The 21,747-nt window shown below is 41.2% G+C and overlaps 1 protein-coding gene across 1 annotated transcript in view; it reads right to left on the bottom strand.

Moving 5' to 3' along the window:
• Nucleotides 1–4,048, bottom strand: part of LOC126855837 (prosaposin) — a 47,459-nt gene extending 43,411 nt beyond the window's left edge. The window contains exon 1 of the mRNA XM_050603840.1: nt 4,030–4,048. The gene's annotated coding sequence lies outside the window, so the exon portion shown is untranslated. The remainder of the gene's footprint in view (nt 1–4,029) is intronic.
• Nucleotides 4,049–21,747: the final 17,699 nt, after the last annotated feature.

Raw genomic sequence — 21,747 nt, 5'->3', positions numbered from 1 at the left:
TTCTTCCTTTTCGGTCCAATCTGCTGAAGCGCGGCTTACCGCGCTCTCTTTGCCCTATTTCGTTACTTTCCGTTATTTCGCATAAAACGCGCCGCTCGTCTTAATCAGATCGCGAAATTAGATACTCCTTTCTAACCCGCGAATAATATCACGCGCGACATCGTCGCACGTGAGCGCCGCTTCGTTACATCAGCTGATGCAAATGTCATTCGCCGAGGCTTACCCAAAATGGAAATGAGCGCGAGGGAAAAGTCTTAAAGTCTCTTCCGACCAAAGAAGACAACGTACGGAGAGAGAATATGGAATTAATTAAAAGTCGCGCGCTTTCTCCTAATCGCATCTTTATTGACAAACGTAACGAAATTTTTTCCGCAATAATTAGATTGAAATTAATTTGTAAAAGAATTAAATTTTACGATGAAGTATAGGTAATATACGGAGAATTTCTGAAACACCAGCATATAACTTTGAGAGTAGACTCCCTAGGAGAACAAACAGGAAAGTTCATATGAATACATGTCCGTGAACGCGCTTAGAGTTTCTAAAGTATAAAGCTCAACGTGTTGCTTCATTCATTTAATATAATTAGTATAAACAAAAATATAATCAAAAATATAATTTAAGGCAGTCTCAATGTCTGTGGAACTGTCCTAAGAGAAAGAGGAGCATGGTACATAACTTTAGTCAATAATAAAAAGTAATGTGACAATTGTATCGCATTACGAGCGTCTTCATTTTTTTTCTTTTTTTTTTTAGATCTCTCATGCAAGAGACGCAGAAGATTGCGAGAATATACAATACATGATGAAATTTTCAATAATTTCAATATATATCTATAGTAATATTATCATTAAATTTTCAATAATACAAATGATACTAACATAAAACAATTTTTTATATTGTATAATTTTATATTATAATGCTAACAAGTTTGACAACTATTGTAAATATTTTTGAGCTCGCTTAGAAATTTAAGTATATCGCTACAAATTTCTTTAGAATATTTTTTTCATTAAACTATAACTAATAACATGAAATATCAAAATAATCAGAGATGTATTTTTTAAATAAATAAATAATTTAAATAATTCTGCGTAGAAAGACTCGTAAAGAAGATGCGTAGAGGATTATACACGTAAATTCGTCGTGAATGCCATCAGCCGACATAATTATACAACGAGCAGCCGTTTGGCTCGCACAATGCGATTGCACTTTGCATTGTTATCAGGTGGCAAAGTTTACTGCCGGCGCGACGTGTCAATCCATATCGGATTTTACGAGCGGCTGCATGAATTCCGCGCGCGGCCTTGCCTTCGATCGCGTCTCATCGAGTCGTCGTCGTCGACGTCTGCGCTAGTGCATCGTTGACGATAACAAATGCATTAGACTTTATGGCCGCTGGCTCGTTAACCCCCTCCGCGCGCCACCCTGTCTCGGCCGTGCCCCCCCGCCCCTGTCACGCCGCTCGCTCTAGAAATGTCCAGACTTTGGGCAGACAACTGGCTGCACCTGGATCCGATCGTGTACGCGACATCGCCACCGCGGTCTTCTCTCTCTAGCCCTTTATGCCGACCAGTCACCCCTTTTCGTGCGGAAATTCGCGGTATGACGGACGGGATATGCCCCTCGGGATGTTCCCTCGGGAGACGGAACTTTACGACATATTACTTTAGCGGGATTACAAACAAATTCTCTGTCCATCCGCATTTCAAAAACGCTCCTCTGATTATCTTGATGTTTCATGTTATTGATTATATTTTCTAATAAAACGGTATTTTAGAAAAATTTGCAGCGATAAACTTAAATTTATAAGCGAGTAAAGATATTCACAATAATTGTCAAACTTATTATAGTTAAAAATATAAAATAACATAAGAGATAAGAAATTTTTTTAATATACAAATCGCTTGTATTATTTAAAATTAAACAATACATATTACTATAAATGCATATTGAGATTATTGAAAAAATTTAATTATATATTACTTTCGTAAAAATCTATAATCATAGAACATTGTCTTATACGTCTCTTTCTCTGACTGCTGCAATTATAATATGTGTCAATGCAATAAACTTCGAATAAATTGCAGTTGCATTTGCTTATTCTCATTTATTTTAAATGTCGCTAAATCATTAATCAAATATCGAAGATTATTGAACGTATATGTAATATAAGTTAGTTTTCTTTACTGACAGATGCGTGAAATCATAAATTCTTTTTATTATCACGTTCGTTTTTTACTTATTAACGTTTATCAATATTTACATTGATGGTGGTTAATTATTTTTAATTGAGGCTTTTAAAATCGACAACCCTAAAATATGATGTCTTGATTCATTATTCAGTCTTTCATTTGTAATTACATGAGACGATAATAAGTACAATAAATAAATCTGCTATTGTATTCGTTCCATTACACTCGTATTATATACTCATGCTGTTATAAAATGCAACGCCACAAGCAGGAAGCGAGTGAAAAGCGGTGCGTAATAAACATGCTCTATAATGAAACATAATATATATGTGACGCGAGAAAACATATTATTTTGGCCAAAATATTTTTACGCGGATAACAATGCGAATAACTATATAAAGATATTTGTCTACCTTTCGTTATCGTTTCGTATCGTATGTGCACATCGTATGCGCGTACGCAGCTATAAAAAAAATAAGCAAAATAGAGATAAAAACGAGAGATAAAATTGCTTTAACCAAGCGTGGAAAAATAGGTGCTAATAATGGGCATTAAAAATAATTGCAGCGTTACGTATATCGTTTGTTTAATTATTTCTTACCGTTTGTTTAATTAGAGAATCAATAATGTAAATAAATTAATTTAAAAAGTAGGAAAAAAGTAATCGCGCATCATTTTTTAAACGTGAAAATTTTGGATTTGCATCGTGCAAAAATATATCAATTTATTTTCTGATAAGATTCATATTTTTTCTACATATCTATATATATATTAGTCCTTCCACAAATATAATAATATACTTTCCCAATTTTAGATTATATAATATATTCAAGATAAGACAAGCAAAGTGAAGAATTAGCAAAAAGATTCGCCTCGATCTTCGGGCGCAAAAGGAACAAGGAAGACGAGCGGTTTCGTCGTCGCCCGGAAATTGTTCGAGTCTCTCAAAGTAGCGGAAATGCCGTGAAAAACCTCGGCGGGAGATGGGAAGGTGGGATGGACATCGCCGATCCCTCGGGAACCCTGTGATTAGGCGGCCGGAAAAATGCGACCGACATTAATAGACCCCCTTTAAGGGGCACGACCCGGGATAGTCGGGGCGCGTCTGTTTTTCCTCCGTCTTCCAGACTTCTAACAAATGCCAGGCTATCCCCATCACGTTTCTCCGCCCGGATAGATTACCGTCTCTCTCCCTCCACTCGTTCTACCGTGCGAGTGCATCACGAAAAATCGGTTATCGGCAGCAACTTCGTGAGTAGCTTTGCAAAAGTACACCGAGCGCATTTCGAGTTTAATTCGCTCTATGCCGTCGACAGTTAACGCTAAATTTGGCAATTTATTCTATAAAATATATCTTTGTTCTCTTTCTAAATGAATTAAAATGCTTTTTTAAATTCTTAAATTTGAAATAATTTTGTACAATATGTCTATATTTCTAATTTATTATTTTATATAGATACCTAATATATTTCTCTATATATTTAATAAAAAAGATATCCCCCGAAAAACAATTAAAGTATATATATTTAAATCTTTATATTTGTATTTATTGAGTTTTAGCATTTTATACACAATATTAATTTGTATTTGATATTATAATTTTAATATTGTAATTTTAAAAAAGAGAAAAGAGAGAAAGAAAGAAATTTATGTGCATTTTTAATTTTAGTATAACAATAATCATATTAAGCAATTAACTTAAAGTATGGATGAGAAAATTAAATTAACTTAAATTATATTACATTAAACCGAATCACACAGAGTCAAGTTAAATCAAATGAAATTAAATTTCATATCATATTTGCGCATTGAAAGTATTTCAAATATCACTCACCATTCGATTAAGAAATCCGATATATCCTTGTTGATTCGATGATATCGCTTATACATCAGAATGTGACATCGATCCCGCCAGGAATAAACCCGAAATACAGCCTGCGATTATTAAATGCTTCTGCCGATAAATCGCGAACTGGGCGCGTTGCAAAGAGCGTAGCTTCTATTTCCGAACGTTTTGACCCAAATTTTCATCCTCGTGAATGTATATGAGCTCGAACGAATATCGGGTAACGACGAGATTCGTTCTCGCAAATACGATGAGTAATTAAATTTCCTCGGCGCGTATTAATCCAATTACATCGCGGCGGTCCGATGTAATCGTCGTGACACTCGCGGCGAATCACGCGCGAGCATCAAAATGATAACGATCCCTCCTCGCCGTTTTTCTCTCGCCGAATATCTATTACGGCGATTAGCGATTATAATCGGCGAATCTGTGTCCTCGCGAATTCCTATACTCGGCTAGAAACTTGTCCGACGCTGTCAACCATATATTCGGTTAATGACATTTATCCGTTTAGCGATATCGCGCGATACACTCTAATCAATTTATTTTCAAGTATATACCGTCTAGATAAATTTGAGATTTTCATGGGCTAAACATTATGATATATCTATTTTTCTTTCGTAATTTCTCTACATCTTGATTTGTGTGAGTCTGAAATGTATTTATTTTTATAAATTTTTACCACCTAATTATAAACCAAATAAAAAGGATGATATTTATTTTAAATAAAAATATATCTATCTCGTTATTATCGATTGTATTATTTTTGAAGGTTTCCCGATTCAAGGTGCAAATAAAAATTCAATAAAAATATAAGCGTTAAATCTTTAATTTTAAAATAACTCGAGTTATTTAAAATATCAAAAAGAAAATTGATTCGAATGAATTTAGAGAAGGAGTCTTTATTTCAATTTCATATTACCTGTTTTTTTTTTTCATATTTGTAAAAGATAAAATACGAATTTAAATAAATTATTACATAAATGACCCATGTATCAATCTTCTTATAAATAATGCTTATGAATAAAATATGACAATGAATGATGTAGTCAAGGTGTAATCGTAAGAAACGAAAGCACGTTGTCGTCGTCGTCATTGAGAGCGCACAGAGATAAGACGTTTGATCATAGGACAATCAGTTTTTGTTGGCTGTACGGTATATGTAAGATCTGGCGCGGTTCCGGAGGTGCACGTACGGGAATTAAAGCCGAGCGATATTCCAGGGTTAAGGTTACCCTTGTCTTAACTAACACCGGTTACGATTCCTCACTCGCTCGCTCACTCGGGGTTGCCGACCTCCACCGACTCTCTCTCTCTCTCTCTCTCTCTCTCTCTCTCTCTCTCTCTCTGTCTGTCTCTCCCTCTCGTTCCCTTTGCTCTCGCAACTAGCCGGGAGAGAGCCGGTTGTTTACAGTCTTCGAGTATATCGCGTACCTCCGCGCACGCAAATTACAGTCAATTAAAGGCTCGCTATACTGCGATACCCTCGTGATATCGACCTCGCGAACCGGCAGCAGCATCGTGCCCTCTTCGCAGCGCACGGGATACAGACGACCATGCGTATACCAGAGAGAGAAAGAGAGAGAGAGAAAACATTATGTGTTTACAAAGAGGAAAAATAAAATATCACCATGTACTTTCGCGAACAACAGAGTTATATAAAGATCGATAAGACTCGAGGCTTATACCGATACACCGTGTACTCATCACGAGGTAGCGATTCGTTCAGTCTCATCGACGAAAATGGCTTTACATATTTCAGTCACGTTCCTTGAGACAAATATCGATTTTCAGACAATTATGAATTGTCGTATTAAATTAATCGTGGAAAAAAGTGACATGGAATCTGAAGAGACGTGCTTTGTTTATCGTAATCCTGCACATTCGGTCTCGAACGAAACGAATGTATTGCGGGCGAGCGTATATATCTGCGCGAGGAGGTAACTCACGTCCGCGTACTCCTCTTGCATCCACCATATATATGTAGAGAGACGTAGAGAGACGTACTTACGTGCGGCGCGTGAGATAAGATAGCACGGTACGGTCGCGCGCGAGCGACGGGGGTGGTAAAGGGGAATATAATTGCGGAGGGCAAAAGCGGTGAGAGAGAGAGAGAGAGAGAGACGCGCATACGCACACACGTGGCCCTGCCGTGCGCGCGACGAAGAAGGAAAGATGCGCGCGGAGATGTTCTCGCCGGGTCAGCACGGGGTCATGCTTGGAATCCAGAGCAAACTATCCCCTCCCTCCTTTTCCCCGCATCCTACCCCTTCTCTCTCTCTCTCTCTGTCTCGCTTTCACGTCTTCGTGTTCCTCTCGCTCGACCAACCGACCGTTCGCCTACCTATCTATCTACCTGCCTTTCTTCCCGCTCTCCTCTTTCTCTTCCTCCTCTTTTTGCTCTCCTTTTTTTTTTTTTTGGTCGATGCCAAGTAAGAAGCCTATATATACCATCAAACCTTCGTATAACCCTTCGTCTCCTTTTCCTTCGCTCCCTGTAACTTCGCCATCCCCCTCGGCGATCTCGCTTCGCCTCCTCTCGCAATGAGCTGGACGTGCTTACGTCTCCCTCTTCCATGGTATAACTGCTACGTAAAGTTCGTGTCTTCCGCGTCATTGCGGGCAACATTCATCGACATCTATGATGGACCTGAACCGTGAATCAAACTCGCAGCAACGGAAAATCAAAACAACGTAGATACTTATAAATCAGTATCGCCAATTTTCCGCGCTCGCTTTTTTAATTAAAAAGAATATTATTCATATAGACGAGTATTTATCCTTTAATCGTTTTCCAAAGGCCAAAAAAATGCCGGAGAATCGATGAAGTTGCGGTACTAGCTTAATTATATCATCTCGTTACAACATATTATTCAGGCATCTTCGACTCGACAAAAATCAATCTAAACAGCTTAATTTTCCGCTACTTCTATTTTACGATATTTTATCGCGTTTGATCATCACTCGCAATGATATTTAATCGCGATTCAAGAAGCGATTGCAAGAATCCTTCTTATATTCCCGAGAGAAACTTCGAAACCGCGATGTTGCGCGATGCGCACGCTCGTTCGATTCGCCGCGCTCGCGGATTGTGACCTTTTATGATTTTTAACCAAGGACGAGAGATGTCAAACGAGGGAGATTAATAGCCGGCACACGCTAGGAGGCGAAAGTTCGAGTCGCGGTCGCCATCTCCGCCATGCTCGTTTGGCCGCCGCGTATCGAGCCAAACGCCGGAGAGCGAAGCGTGTCGTATAACGCGCTCTCGTAAGGTGCAGCACCAGAGAAACGCATTTACGCGCCATCACTTATACGGCAAATCGTTTCGTCTCGGCAGATACCTCTACTTACGGACGTAACCATCTCTCCGCAGCTTCGCCTCGGGCTATCCGCGCGATAGTCCCGTCAAAAAAGACATAGAAACAAAAAAGAGATGTCTCGAGAAATATCAAAAATACATCGTCACAGTTTCAGTAGTTCCATTCCCTGTACGCTGATATATAACACGCGTATTAAAGCGTATTAAAGAAAGAAATGAAGTGAAAAATGTCCTGGCAGAAAAATGTCCAAGTTAATAATAGTGTTAATTATTAGTGCTAATATAATATTCGTAATAGAATGACATTGTAATAGAGTCTTCGATTCGGCGAAGATACAGCTAAAATAATCCGCGTCGTAATTTTGTATTCTTTTGTTCTCGCTATTTAAGCGAAAAGGCTTACGTGTGCTTGTGTCTCTTTTTCAGTAGCGGAAACGTCTCGAGCTCAAGTTCGGTCTTTAAATTGCTGATGAAAGCGAATCTCTCTTTAGTCGCATTCGATTGGATATTCTAGGGATCAATAATTCTTCCGTGCATAATTTCTGTTGCGATAAATCCAAGTGCTCCAAGATTAGAAATGAAAATTGGATATTGAATAGCATGAATAAAATGAGGTCTATGCAAAAATATTCCTTCTATTCCCGTCCTATTTTAATGTCGCTAAATATTAAAAATACGTCCAAGTAAAAATTGTTAATTTCTATAAAGCTACTAGTTTAGTCTGGGTGTCATGAATAATTATACGACATTTTCTCGATGTTAGTTATAATCATACATGTAATAACAAATAACATTAGAAAATAATTTTAGAATGTAAAAAAATATTATAAGAGAGAGAGGAACAATATACCATGTGTATAATTAATATAAAAATTAATATTTTCAATACAGAAATATTATTGGGAAATTGAAGAGCGCAAATATTTTTTTTTTATATAAAATGTTTTAATTAACTGTACTCGCGTTATATGAATGGAATCGATAAAAATATCGAGTTGTAAACTATAATACAAAATAAAAAAGATGAAAAATCTCTCGATAAATTAATTATCGTCCATAATAAGATGTAATCATGTTTCATTGATCGATCATTAGGAAAGCCGAAAGTTTGCCGGATTCATCCTCTGTTCGGTACAGTAGAACTCTCTTATCGAACGATCTCAAATGAATAGAGTCTCGCGTCGATAGGACGTAGCGATCGCACGCGCCAAGCAATATCCGCCAGCCGTTAATTATCGCGACACATTCGCGTAGAGCGGCTTTACACGCGTATGAAGTATATTTCCATTTCCATGATTGGACCGACGACAACATGAAATCGGCGACGGCCGATGCAACCGACATCGCGAGCGCGCGCGACAGATGTGGAGTCGTGATTTCGCGTGCGGAGAGAGAGAGATAGAGAGTGAAAGAGAAAAAGATACTAAATGGCGAAAGAGAAGAGAAGGGAATATACCGAATGGGGGGTCGCAACGTGTTAGGGACCCGCCGCGTGTCAATTAAGTGGCTCTGACCGGTGAGATACGGGGGCTCCTTTCCATGCGGGATATATGCATACGCTCTCCGGCTCTCTCGACACACCGTGCGCGTTCACCACACACGTGTATGCACGCCGCGTTGCTCTCCCACACTTTCACGCACGCGTCGCGAGAGACACGACCCAAGTATATAAAGGTGCATATAAATACGCGGCCACGATGTATTCTGCCGTCTGCTGCCGTATTTCAGGGAGAAAAGTCGAAAAATTTAAACACTATTTTTTTACTCGTATGATCGAATTTTATTTCTTAATTTTAAGAACGTTTTTTTTTTTGTAATTTTTATATTATTATTATATTAACGCGGGAGATTTTTTGAATTTTATAGATCCCATAAGTAAAAAGATTGCTTCAAAAAAAATTGGAAAATTCATTTCCACGCAATTCTGTCTAATAATAGATTGAAACGATTGATAATAAAATGTCGATTTTTTTTCTCTTTATATTAAATTAGCATAGAATTAAGTGTGCCCACACACATGCACATACACATCTCTTTTATTTGTTCGTCGCGATATACGCGGTGGGGTGAGCGGTATACGACGAAAAGTACATGCCACGCTTAGTGGCCCCGCTTATCTTCTTCTTGCTCTTCTTTGTCTTCTTCTTGCGTCCCATTACGAAAGCACGTCCTCTCTCTCCTCGTCGACAGCCTCTCCCTTTCTCACCGTCTTTCTCTCCTTTCTGACCCGTCACCCCCTCCTTTCCCCACGCGTGACATGAGACCTCGTTATGATGATCCCCAGCTCGAAACGTTCACGGCGGTCCTATCTAAGGCGATCGAGAGACGATCCCTGTTTACCTTCGGTCTCCAATGACCGAGCCCGTACGCGCACATTATCCTCCCCTCCCTCTCCAAATTGTTCGCTATTTTTTCATGTTCCAGCTTTGCGAGTTCGTTGATTGCAGGAACGTTTTCTTCCGTACGGGCAATACTTAACGAATATCGAGATTTCGGGATTCTCATTGAATCCCGAATCCTCATTGAAAAATAAAAATTGAATATTTTCTAATATCCGACATGTGTAGCATAAAATTTCTTCTATTAATTGACGTATAAAATATATTTTAAATTATCTTCATCAATGAACTACAAAATCTTTCATCTTCTAAAAAAAAAAAAAAAAATTTAATCAATCCAAAGAAAAAATCTTAACATTATACAAATATTAATAAATCATTAATATATCATTAATATTAAAGAATGATGAAAATAAAACAAAAAAAAATGTGTGAATGATTCCTTTATCCCAAGCAATTTAAGAGCCTTATCACAGAGAAAATTTCACGATATGCAAACAAAAAAAATCTATAATTGGTAATGTATCGTAATAAATTATATAATTATTTAATTGTCAAACGACGAAAGTACGAGTACACTCACCTGTTAAGAAATTCAGATCTCCTTTTGACAAGCGCGCGTTTGTCGATCGTGTGCGTAATAATATGTAAATATGGATGTTTGCGTTATTTAAATGCGTGCGCGCGCGTCGACGCGCCATAACGAGATTAAGATTTACGACGTTACACCGGTACGAACTTATGAAACATCGGTGCGCTCTCGTAACGCGGCAGCCAACTATACGCAAACTTGCTACCCTTGATATTTCATGCCCTGTTATTACGCACGCAAGGTTGCGCGCATTGTAGAGGTAACATGCAAATTCTCATACATCCGGACCGCGAAGGAAACGAATATAAAACCGTCTCGGTATAATCGGCATTCCCTCTATTTTAGATAAGGTCACGATTTCATTTCGACTGCTTTCGGCCAATGAGAAAACAGTCGGCGGACAATCGACCCGTATCGTTTCCACGTCGTCTCACGCGATCGCTTGTCCCGCGATAAATTGCAACGACTATCTCTCGGTCGTCCTCGTATATGCAAAAGAGAGCCATAAGCCTGTAAAATCGTATTTTTTCTCAATCTTTACGTTTGATCCTAATCTTAATCAAAAGGAACGGGGGTTGACGCGAGTAGATTTTCAGCGCGCGTTCACCTATATATATGTTACGTTATTTGTATCTTTGTGTTTCTCGTCGAGCGGTTGCAATCGTATCAATCGCGCGTTCATTAATAACATCCGCGCGAAACGATATTAACAACCATTTGTCCAAATTGATAAAAACCATCCCTACGGATTTATTTTTTTTTTCCCCCACACGGCGCGCAGCCCCGGCGAATAGAATATAATATTCAAATATTTGTTTTCGCCGCGTTTGCTGCCGGTATTACGTGCCATTATCCAATTTCGAATTTCCCCACGGATTTCACGCAATACCCGTTGTTTTCGTGACCGACAATTTTTAATTCGACCACCGCGCGATCATCGTAATCGCCACGTTGTAAAATAAAAAAAAAAATAGAGGTCGCGGAAATTTCCAAAAATTTTTTTCAAATGAAAAAGAGACAAGGATCGTATTACCGTTCGATTTCCAACTTTTATTAATTACCCTCCTATTAACCATTTGCCACGGCGATTATATTTAAGCGAAAAAAAGCCCTCGTTTAATTAAGCGCGCTAATGGAACCCCGTTCGTTTCAGGTGGAGGAAGCCCTCGGTCGCGTCTCTCCTAGCGTCAAAGTGCAAACATTAAATATGCCGTGGACGATTTTTAAGGACGCGATACGGCGCCGGGCTTACGCTGTTAATGGAAGGATAAGAGGACGAAGCGAGCCGGCATTAGAGCTGCGACGACGGAGAGGCGAGGGGGATAGAGAGATGGGAGGAGGAGGAGGAGAAGGAGGAGGAGGAAAGGGTGGCGTTGAAGGATGCGAGAGGACACGAGTATGAAAAGGGCGAAAGGGTCGAGGACCGGAAGTGCACGAGTGTATGGCTGATGCGCGCGCGAGGGAGGGGCGGGGCGAGGGGGAAAGGGGTGGCGAGGGTTGAAGAGCGGTTTAACGCGTTTCCGCGGTAGAGCGGTTTAACGCGCACATACTGTGCGTCGTCGTGTGTGTATATGCGCGTATATGCGTGTGTGTGTGTGTGTGCGCACTATCTATGCTTCGCGTACGGATGCGTAGCACAAGTTTGTGGGTGTTAATGCATACGTATGCGCGCGCCGCATCGCATCGTGTGTTACACACGGTAAAATCGTTGCGGCCCTCGTCGTATCGTTGCGTTTCAAAGCTGCGCTCATATTATTTTCAAGGAAGTGTCGACGAAAAGGTCGACACGGGTAGAAAAAGAGCGAGAGATTAATCGTTGTATTGTTGATTTATCAGCTTCATAGTCGAGGAGATAATTTTGTGACTAGCGTGTATAAATAATTGGAAATACGGTGTGCCGTTGAAATTTTGCGCGAGCTAAGGATACATTGTCAATTGTGTAATTTACGGCTCTACGCGGCTTCGTACATCGATAATCGAAACGAATGATTTGCCACGATATTAATCACGTTCTATGAATTTTCTCACATTTTCTTGTTTCGCCTAACGTATTTTAATCCCCTTCTGCATCAATGCGCTAACAATGTCCGAATCACCCGTGCTTTAATAAAAACGCGGAGATTCTCTTGTTGCATACTCGTTTATTACATATGCGAAAGGTTCGCTCTCGCATACTTGCAAATTTGCCGGCGGGATTAGAGGACCTATAAGTTTCCGCACGGACAGGAACACGTGTAACCTCCTAACGAAGAAAGCTTTCTTGATTATGCATCCTACGCAGCTTTTCTTATACAGAGAGGTAAAAGGGAAAGAGAGAGAGAGAGAGAGAGAGAGAGAGAGAGAAAGAGCTTTCTCGATTATACGTTGTAACCAACCTTTCTTGGTTATGCAAAAAGCCCGCCTTGATTACGCGTCGTAATCAAGAAACCTCTTCTGATTGTGCCGGTGAACGTGTTTGCGTCTTCCTACGTTGCTCCTCTTACGTTATTTCTCTCGACACGGGGTCGACGATATCTCGTACTTTCCGAAAGTGAAAATATCACCGCGTTGCTACGATAACAATCTCTTAATTGAACTAGAAATCTTCCAATCGCGAGTAAAAGCTTTCATCGCAGAGAGATCTTTATTTGCTCTATTTTAACATGATTTTAAAATCATCTTTCATCTTTTCATACATATATGTATGACGGTTAAAAAATTTATCATTCTCGGCGTTATACGCAACGTCGTGAAAAAGGAGACTTTTTCCCTCATGTGTATCAAGATTATATATATAGGATAGACTCCGTAGGCTGTTATAATGAAATGCTAAATGCCCAGCAAGGGTGTGGCAGTAAAAAATGATCGCATCAAACTTTCTTCGCGAGTCTCGCTCGCATGGCGTATTATCAGCGACAAGATTGTAATGAGTTGATTCTCAAGCACCGAGATCTAGAAATCGTCTAAGATATATCCTCGCAATAAAGCTCATACATATTTCTTTTTCTCTTTAAAAAAAAAAAAAAGAGAGAGAGAGAGAGAGAGAGAAAAAGGTATTTTGCATGTTTTTTACATGCACTTTATGCAGGATATATAAAATTATCCCACCATATACACATCAACAAAGTCCCAGGCCTACAATGTAGTCCACACTAATCTCCTCGAAAAGTGTATAACTCTTTCTAAAAAAAAAAAAACTTGCGCAACTCTTCAATTTACCTAAGTATTTTTAATATCATGTATTAAGCAAATACACGGCTACGCCGTGCTTGAGGATCTCGAGACTGTTCGGTGTTAAAGAATTAGTTTGAAGTATGAAATAAAGCGGTGCACGAAACGGGGAAGCAATCAATGAGGGGGGGGGGCGCGATACTATGTATATACATATAATAAATGCACAAAGAAGAAAGAGAGAGAGAGAGAGAGAGGTCATGCCAGTTTCGTTTAAAACTGCCTGATCTACGAGGCCCGATGCCACATCCAGCGAGTGCATATTATCGAGTTCACCGTTCCCGCCCGCCGTTGAGGGAGGTGGTTTCGCGCTGTCCGTGAACGAATGCACGATCACGAAGCAACGGCACGAAATACCCGGCCCGGTTCGGGTATAATGTCGAACAGGGGCGGATTAGGGCTAGCCCCGCTCGCGCGATTATCCGTAGCAACGAGCGCGAAGAAAACGGCCTGGCTCGCGGCCGCCGACTGTGTACTTAAGCACTCGGCGCGCTCGCCGGCATAACGTTAGAATTAAGTATTTATTCGACGGTCGGCGCGGTGGCGCACGCGATATTCGCAGCGACAGGCACGTTGCATTTCGACGTTAAATGTGCGGTAAACATGAAAAGCCGCGGCGCGCGAAACCGAGAAAATGCTGGCGAGCGAGCGAGTAGATGGACCCGCGTGGTCGATACTTGCTTAATTGCGCCGCTTAAGTACGTCAACTAACGACGAGTTATTCAGAGGAAATACGGTGTTTCAAAGAAAATTAGTTTCTTCCGTAATTCAAAAAATATGACGTTTACGTGTATGAGAAATAATATGTTTACAAAATGCGCAAGAAAGACGAAAGATTGTGATAGCGATATAAAAAGACGTTGTAAATTAAGGTTCTTAGAGAGCTTATTAATGTGTAATTAATTGTCGAGTTCGATATATTATTAATCAACATTAATACAAAATTTTTTTCTATTTTAATAACCCTTTTTGTGTCAAGATGCAAATCTACCAAAGTATAATCGAGATATATTATCGAGAGATAGATATTTAATCTTAAAATATTCAGATACGCATTTTCAAGGAATATGAATTAATTGAGAGCTATAGCTATTCGAATAGACTATTTTTTACCAACATCAGACGTAAAATAATAATATGCCTAATTATAAATAAATTCAGAGACTATCTATATTTAATTTATCACGGCGTTTAAATATTCAAACATTCAGTTATGAAAAACGATTAAAGAACGTAGATTGCTCTTATTGTGCCGCAGTTATCGAGAGAGGATGGCGCGGGAAAACGATAAGAGCGATAACGCGAGGCAGGATAAAAGAGCCACGCACAAACGGCGGTGGTAATCCGTATGCGAGCGAACGAGCGAAAGCAAAACGACCATCCGCCCCTGAAGGTGGGCCGGGTTAGTCAGGATTTAGCTTGGCACGATCTATCCTCGGTCATGCGTGTTCGTGACTTGGGTCAGACTGGCCTAGCCTGGGCCAGGTTACACGGGCCCGGGGTCGTTCTCTCTATACCTGCCCCCCCACCATAACGATATTCACACATACATACGAGACATACACCAACATCGTCGGCGTCGCGTTGCGATCGCCGTCGCTACCACCAGCTCTCTCCTCCTATTCCTTCTGCCTTCGATCCTGCGGACCTAAGGAGCAGTCACGGAGCAACCCTTGCCGTGGCGGGCGTTAGAATGCCCAAGGAGGACGGGCGAGACCGTGATGCAAGCGTGGGTAAAGGACGAGAAGCGAGAGAAGGAGAACGGTGGGCAAGAGGGCCGACTTGGTTTGGAAAGAGGAGGGCTAGGGAGGAAGCAAAGACTCTCCGCAGGTCGATACCATCGCTAAGAGCCACCAGGTTCAGGTCTCCCGCTGCCTTCATGCACCAAGAAGGGGGCGAGAGAGGGGGGTGGTGGTGGTAGGTGGGCGAGAGTAAGAGAGATGGTGGAGAGAGCGAGAGAGAGAGACGCGAAGCTTCCCCGTAATTATTCAGCAAGGAGGACCCGCGGGTCAAGTCAGGTTATCTTAGCACTAGGATGCAGGGTTATCTACCCTGCCTTACTCCCGTTCCTCCCTTGACTGTTTGACTTGGGAGTAAACGAGACAGAACGAAGGACAGAGAGAAGTAAATAGAGAGGAAGAGAGAGAGAGAGAGAGAGAGAGAGAGAGAGAGAGAGAGACAAGGCTTTTCTTCGTGTTCCGCAAACGTCTCTTACCTTTCCGCTTTCACGCTCGTAACGTAGATGCATGTAACTACTCGCGATACCGAGTCGCAATATTCACCGCGACATGCCGGATGCTCTCCATCTTTAAAGAAGAAAAAAGAATCGTCGAGAGATTTACGGAATCGCGGTAATATCGGGCGCGCAACACGTGGACGCGCGCAACACATTATGCGCGTCACACGTGGTGACATTTCGATAAGAGACAAAAAGAGAGAGAGGGAGAAAAAAACAATAAAATCGTCGCGTAATAATTTTCAGCTTTCGGCGAGAATGATTCGAAATCGCCGCCTGTGTCTTCCGGGGTTTCCTCGAAGGCGCAGTACGTATACGGGATACACGCACGTGCGCGCTTCCACGTCTCCGTACGTGCGATGCATCTACATCAGCACAAAGAGAAGAAGAGAGAGAGAGAGAGGGTAGATAGAAACTGCTTCGGTTAGCTGCCTCGTACAGCCGCGACAATTGCGGGCTACGCGTCCGCGGACGTGTCCCATTCGCCCGTTCGGCGGTTCCCCAGGATCCGAAGAGTATTACGTGGGCTTTACGGCGTGAGCGTGAGGGATGCAGCGCGGGCAGCGATGCTGCGGAAAAGGGAACGGGAGAGACGCAAACGCATATGGCGCGATAGGGCGTAGCGCACGTAGAGTCTCTATGCGGAGACTCCAGCTGCGCCATGCGCGTCGTTTGCCGCAAACGTGACGCTTGCTCGTCATACGACTGGGGCGGCATGGGGCCTCCGAGAAGACGGCGATGCCTTTTTATGAAGCCTGTCGCTCGAGAGATACAGAGAGAGAGAGAGAGAGAGAGAGAGTAAAAAAGAGAAGTGAAACGTCGCGTCGTCGCCGCTCTCCTCTCTTCCATCCTCGGGGCGGCAACGTATCCGGAATAATTTTTCCAAGGGTACAACCGCGCGCGCTCTGGTACACGTGGGAATCGAATTACCGCCGGCTTTCCGATATCCGGTTAGTCGCGCCTGGAGCGCGATTCGCGCGAGTTCTCCCCCTTGCCCCCCATCCCCACCCCTCCCCCTCCTCTTCCCTTCCTCCCCGACCGCCTCCTCTTGTTCGATGCGCGAATGAATCTCGGCAAATATTGATTCGACTTGACGCCCGAGACGCCGGAGGTGGTGGTGTACCGGTATCGAGGCATTTAAATCGTCAAGAAATCCCGCTGACTATATTCCATCACCACCGTATATACATCGTGAAATTTCTCATGTCTCTTGCGAGAGAGCCAACTGAATATCTCGATCACATTTCACTATTATTCTTTTTAAAATTACAATCTTTTTTTTTTTAAGAAATTTCGAACGGAACTTTAATTATATATTTAATGTTACATTTTAAAAATTTACGATCAATGTTACGTCCAATTTTCGTCAAATAAATATCGACGCCAAATCCACTACTACAACGATAAAAAAAAATTATAACTCCTATATAATTCATTTTTACGTTAATTGTAAGCATCGACAATATCAAAGAATTTTTTTTTTTATTCCATTGCCGCAAGCTCCATTTTCTCTCTGTGGAAGCTGACCCCCGAAATGCGATTTTCGACGAGCGCCCGGAATCTTCTCGGTACGAATAATGGCGTTCAGGATTTTCAGTGAAAATTAAAGTATAAGAGAAGAAAAGAGGCGGATAGGAAGAAAGAAGGAGCTTACGAAGCAAAAGAGAGAGAGAGGAACGAAGAAAGGGAGAAAGATGAAGCGAGCGGGGAGATTGCTGGTCTGATTTCACGCTCGGGCTGTTTAGCGATGGACGTAGATACGAGACACCTTCTCGAGCGTGCAGCAACAGCGGGATACCAATCCTCCGGTTCGCCGAGATCGTGACCTTCCATCCAGCGAGAGGGTTTTCGCGAAAAAGTGACGAAGACGGAGCGAGAGGCCGAACCCAACTGACGGAGTCGGGCTTACTACAATTATTCCCACGCATCATTGTTGCATCTGTATTTTCACAAATCTCGTTTCGATCGTAAAGCATCTTTTTCAATCACGCTTTTTCGCGAATCCGAATGTGAAACATTTATTTCGCTCTTCCCGGAAGGAGATGGTGCCCCGCCGCATCATTTTCGGCTCCTTTGATTATGCGCTTTAATGAGGTTCGCTAGAATCCTTGTCGACGTGGGGCGCTTTAAATCGTGAGGGCCGCGGCGCGAACGCTGCTCGATCCTCGCGATATACACGAGTGGCATAATGTATCTATATATTTCGAGTCGGGATGCTGTAGATAATCCGCGCGACTCTGCCGGCAGAATCAGGCCGGAGAAATTACTAACCGCCCGCCATTTCCCACGCAGCTTGCCCCGGCCCGGAACTGCGAGGGAAGAAGTGTTTTTAGAGAACACGTCTCGGTTAAAAGAGGGATGGACGAAGGAAAGGGGAGAGGAGAAAATTTCCGATCGAGATCAAAGACCAATCCTATCGGCCGCGCGATTGCCCGACGATCCTAATGTGTAGTGTTTATTGTTTCTACCGCGAAATACCCGCGGTGTGCGTTCACTTGCAATTAATTTTCAAAATCGACAAGCTATTCGAATTTTCCCATGTCGATCTGCTAAATATTAGAATCTCTCAGACAAATATTGAAGAAATATTTTAAAACTTGATTTTGTCTTATATTATCACGAGATATTTTCTCCTCTGTCTCTCTTTAATCATTACGCGATAAATATTTTTATCAACAAAAATAAAATTTATTTATTTAATTAATATTAAAAATTAATCTAACAATGTATATAAAATAAATCTATCAGTTTTTCTTTTCATAATATTGTTTGTATCTTGATCACATTTTTTATTCTTCTGGTAGATGATTTTTAAAATCAACTCTCTTTAAGCATATACGTTTTCTATATAATTTTCTAATTAATTTAAATTTCTCAAAATTATTTTTATATTATTTCAATATATTTTTCAATCCACTACGAATCAATTGATAAGCCCACAACATCCTAGATTCTTCTTAAGAATAAATCCGCGTGCAACAATTCGACAGGCATAAAATATTTATAGCTTACGGAATAATTGACATCACTTTTCTCTCGGTATATATATATATATATATATATATATATATATATATATATATATATATATATTATACAGATATACGAAGAGACCCGATGTATTTGCTCCGATCGCGTCGCGACGTAACGATCGAACCTCCTCCTTCCCTTTTTCCTCCCTCGAAGAGGAAAGCGGCGCGTTTCCGCAACGTTATCCGCGGTGAATTAAATTAATCTCTCTCGCAGACGGCGGGATTGTTGCGGGAATAGGTAACACCGCGCGTCACTCGTGAGTTATTATCGCGCGAAAGACGCGTCTGTGCATTCTCACATCCGTGAGGAAGACGTCACGGCCGCTATAACCACCGCCTGCGACTGACATTGCCCATGGAAACCGCCCGCGAGAACTGTCGGAAGCGCGTTCGGGGCGCAGTTAAGGCGATCGTGCTCGCGGTTGCATTCCCAGGCTGCGGTTCACTACGGCCGATATGTCTACACGAGTCGAAAACCCGTGCGAATCGAGGAAGTCAATGACGTCACGAATCCATCTAAGCTTACATTAGTCTCTTTTTTTTTTTTTTTAATAACGCGATATAAGAAGGGATTCATGTTTTATTTTTAAATGTGTGTGTTTCGGAATATTTGTAAATAATTAGTTTCGATTTAATTAATCTCGCGCGTGTATTTATACGACAAGATATTAAAATTAAAATGAGATGCGTACGAGTTTTTCCAAGTCGCGATGTTCGGTTACCTTTTGCACGGATTTGCTTTCTGAGAAGCTCAAAAACTTCCGCGAATCGTCGTCTTGCGGGTCGCTCAAGCACCGGAAGCTGCAAAACGGCTGGCAAAGACGCGGCGAGGGGGAAGGGGGGGGGATATTATATACGCGAAACAATGGGCGGAATAATAGAAACTAATGCAACGTCGGGGAGCCAAGCACGCGGTCTTGCTATTGAAGGAGTACCGGTCGTTCCGAGTATCGTCTCATTGTTTGACGGATTCTGCGAAGCCGAGGTGGGGGCGGTGACGGTCCTCGTTCTTGCTGCTCGCGCATTTCGCGGCTCAAATTTCGCAGACGCGTTCGCTCCGCGGGCATCTTTCTTGCCTTCTTGCTTTTACGGCTCGCAACTACCGAGTAACGCAAGAAGCGCATCTGAAAGACAATCAGCCGGCGAGACATCTGTCCACGTGCTAAATGTCGTTGTATTAAAAATTATAGCTCGAAACATGTATTAAATAATACATATTTTTATTCGACACTATTTTTACCTAAATCACTCTTGATTCTAATATATTACAATAAAATATTATAATACACGGTATTCTAAAAACGATGGAATGTATTGATAATAATAAAAAAAGAAATTCAATCCCTTGGTGCATTTAAAATACTATCATGCAGCTTATCAATTCTATCAATCTCATCGCGCGTTGCCGCGCGATTGAAGGATCAGAGATGACGTGTAAAGACATTAACATAAGTTCTTCATTGAAAGTGATCGACGTGCGGACACAGGAACGGCTTCGAAGGTACCTCAACACCGTCGGTTTAAACTGTTTACCGCGTAAACCGAACAACTATTACACCTTACGATCCTCGAGAGCGTTCACGGTCGATCGTCCGTATACGGAGAGCGGCCGATTATCGCGATGCAGCGGCGTCGGCGGCGGCCGAGTTAAGAAATAAATCAGAGCAACGGTTTGGCATTAATTGAGCCGCATTGTATAACAGCGCGCCGGTGAAATACGCCGCTCCATCGATTTACGATAGATAAAACATACTTTATGGGGATGTTTCCAGGAGGGTAGGCAAGTTGTTTACAACTCTCGCGGCGCTTCTCGCCAAGGATGAACGAGGAAAGAGGAAAGAAAAAGCCGCGCGCGAAGCGGCAGATCGAGGGAGGGAATCGTGAAATGGAGAAAGCGCCAAAAGACGTGAAAAATGTCTCGCGTGAGCGCCGAACGAACGAAAGAAAGGAGGAAAAGGCGAGGCTTTTCTCGCGGATTTTTCCGACCGTTTCGTTTTTTCATTTACTTCCTTTGATACAAACATGCGCTTCACGTGTACATACGTATCTACGTATTTTCTTGAATCTTAGTTATATATCTGGTAAAAAAACAACCTCTATGAGAAAAACCCATGTCTTTTACATTTTTCTCATTTTTTTTTCAGTCGTTTATATAAAAATGATTATTCTAATATATCTCTAAGAAAGATTTTTTAACCACGATTTAAAGAGATTTCAGATACTCTACTCTCTGATGTAACATAAATTTAACAAAAATATAAATCTTGTAAAATAATAATTCTCTATTAATATAAAAATAAAAAAATGTTTTATTTATATTGTTGATATATTTTATATTAAAAAACAGATGTATTTTCCGTAAAATTCCAACATGAAAAAAAGCCTTGCCCGATAGCTCACGTAACTGAAAGAATCTCGATATTCCTAACGTTAAATTCGATTTAACTCCGCGAATCGCTACACAATCGTCGTAAATTTTCGTAACTTTATCCATGCATGTTCACGCACATCGACACTTCTACGCACACATTACACAAACAATTGTGACACGTATCGCGTATTACGCGATAGACGTACGTGGATAAAGCGCCAAACCACGCTGCGTAATGCACGTGCATTTAATGATCCGTATGCCGCGGGCCTTCTTCCCCTCCTTCCATCATTATGGAAAGCTGTATATCAAATGGCTAATTAATGTTGTGCGTAATTCCTGCCCATCATAATGCGAGCAAGAGGATGTTCGATATGAAGGAAATACAAGCACTCCTTTGACGAAATAATAAAAGGTATGCAAAAAATATTTCTTGGATATATTCCTACAGCCATTTCACACTATTCTCAACCTACTCGAGTATATATTTATTCATTGAGTAATGTTTCATAAAAATTTATAGAAAAATATTGTATGGAAAAATAAAATTATTGTAAAATGATAAAGAAGTTATCTATATTAATCAAAGTAAAAAAAATATAGGTTT

The sequence above is a fragment of the Cataglyphis hispanica genome, chromosome 17, assembly GCF_021464435.1.
Source record: "Cataglyphis hispanica isolate Lineage 1 chromosome 17, ULB_Chis1_1.0, whole genome shotgun sequence".
Lineage (NCBI taxonomy): Eukaryota > Metazoa > Arthropoda > Insecta > Hymenoptera > Formicidae > Cataglyphis > Cataglyphis hispanica.
Note: the sequence above shows the minus strand (reverse complement) of the source record. Positions and strands in the feature narration are given on the sequence as shown.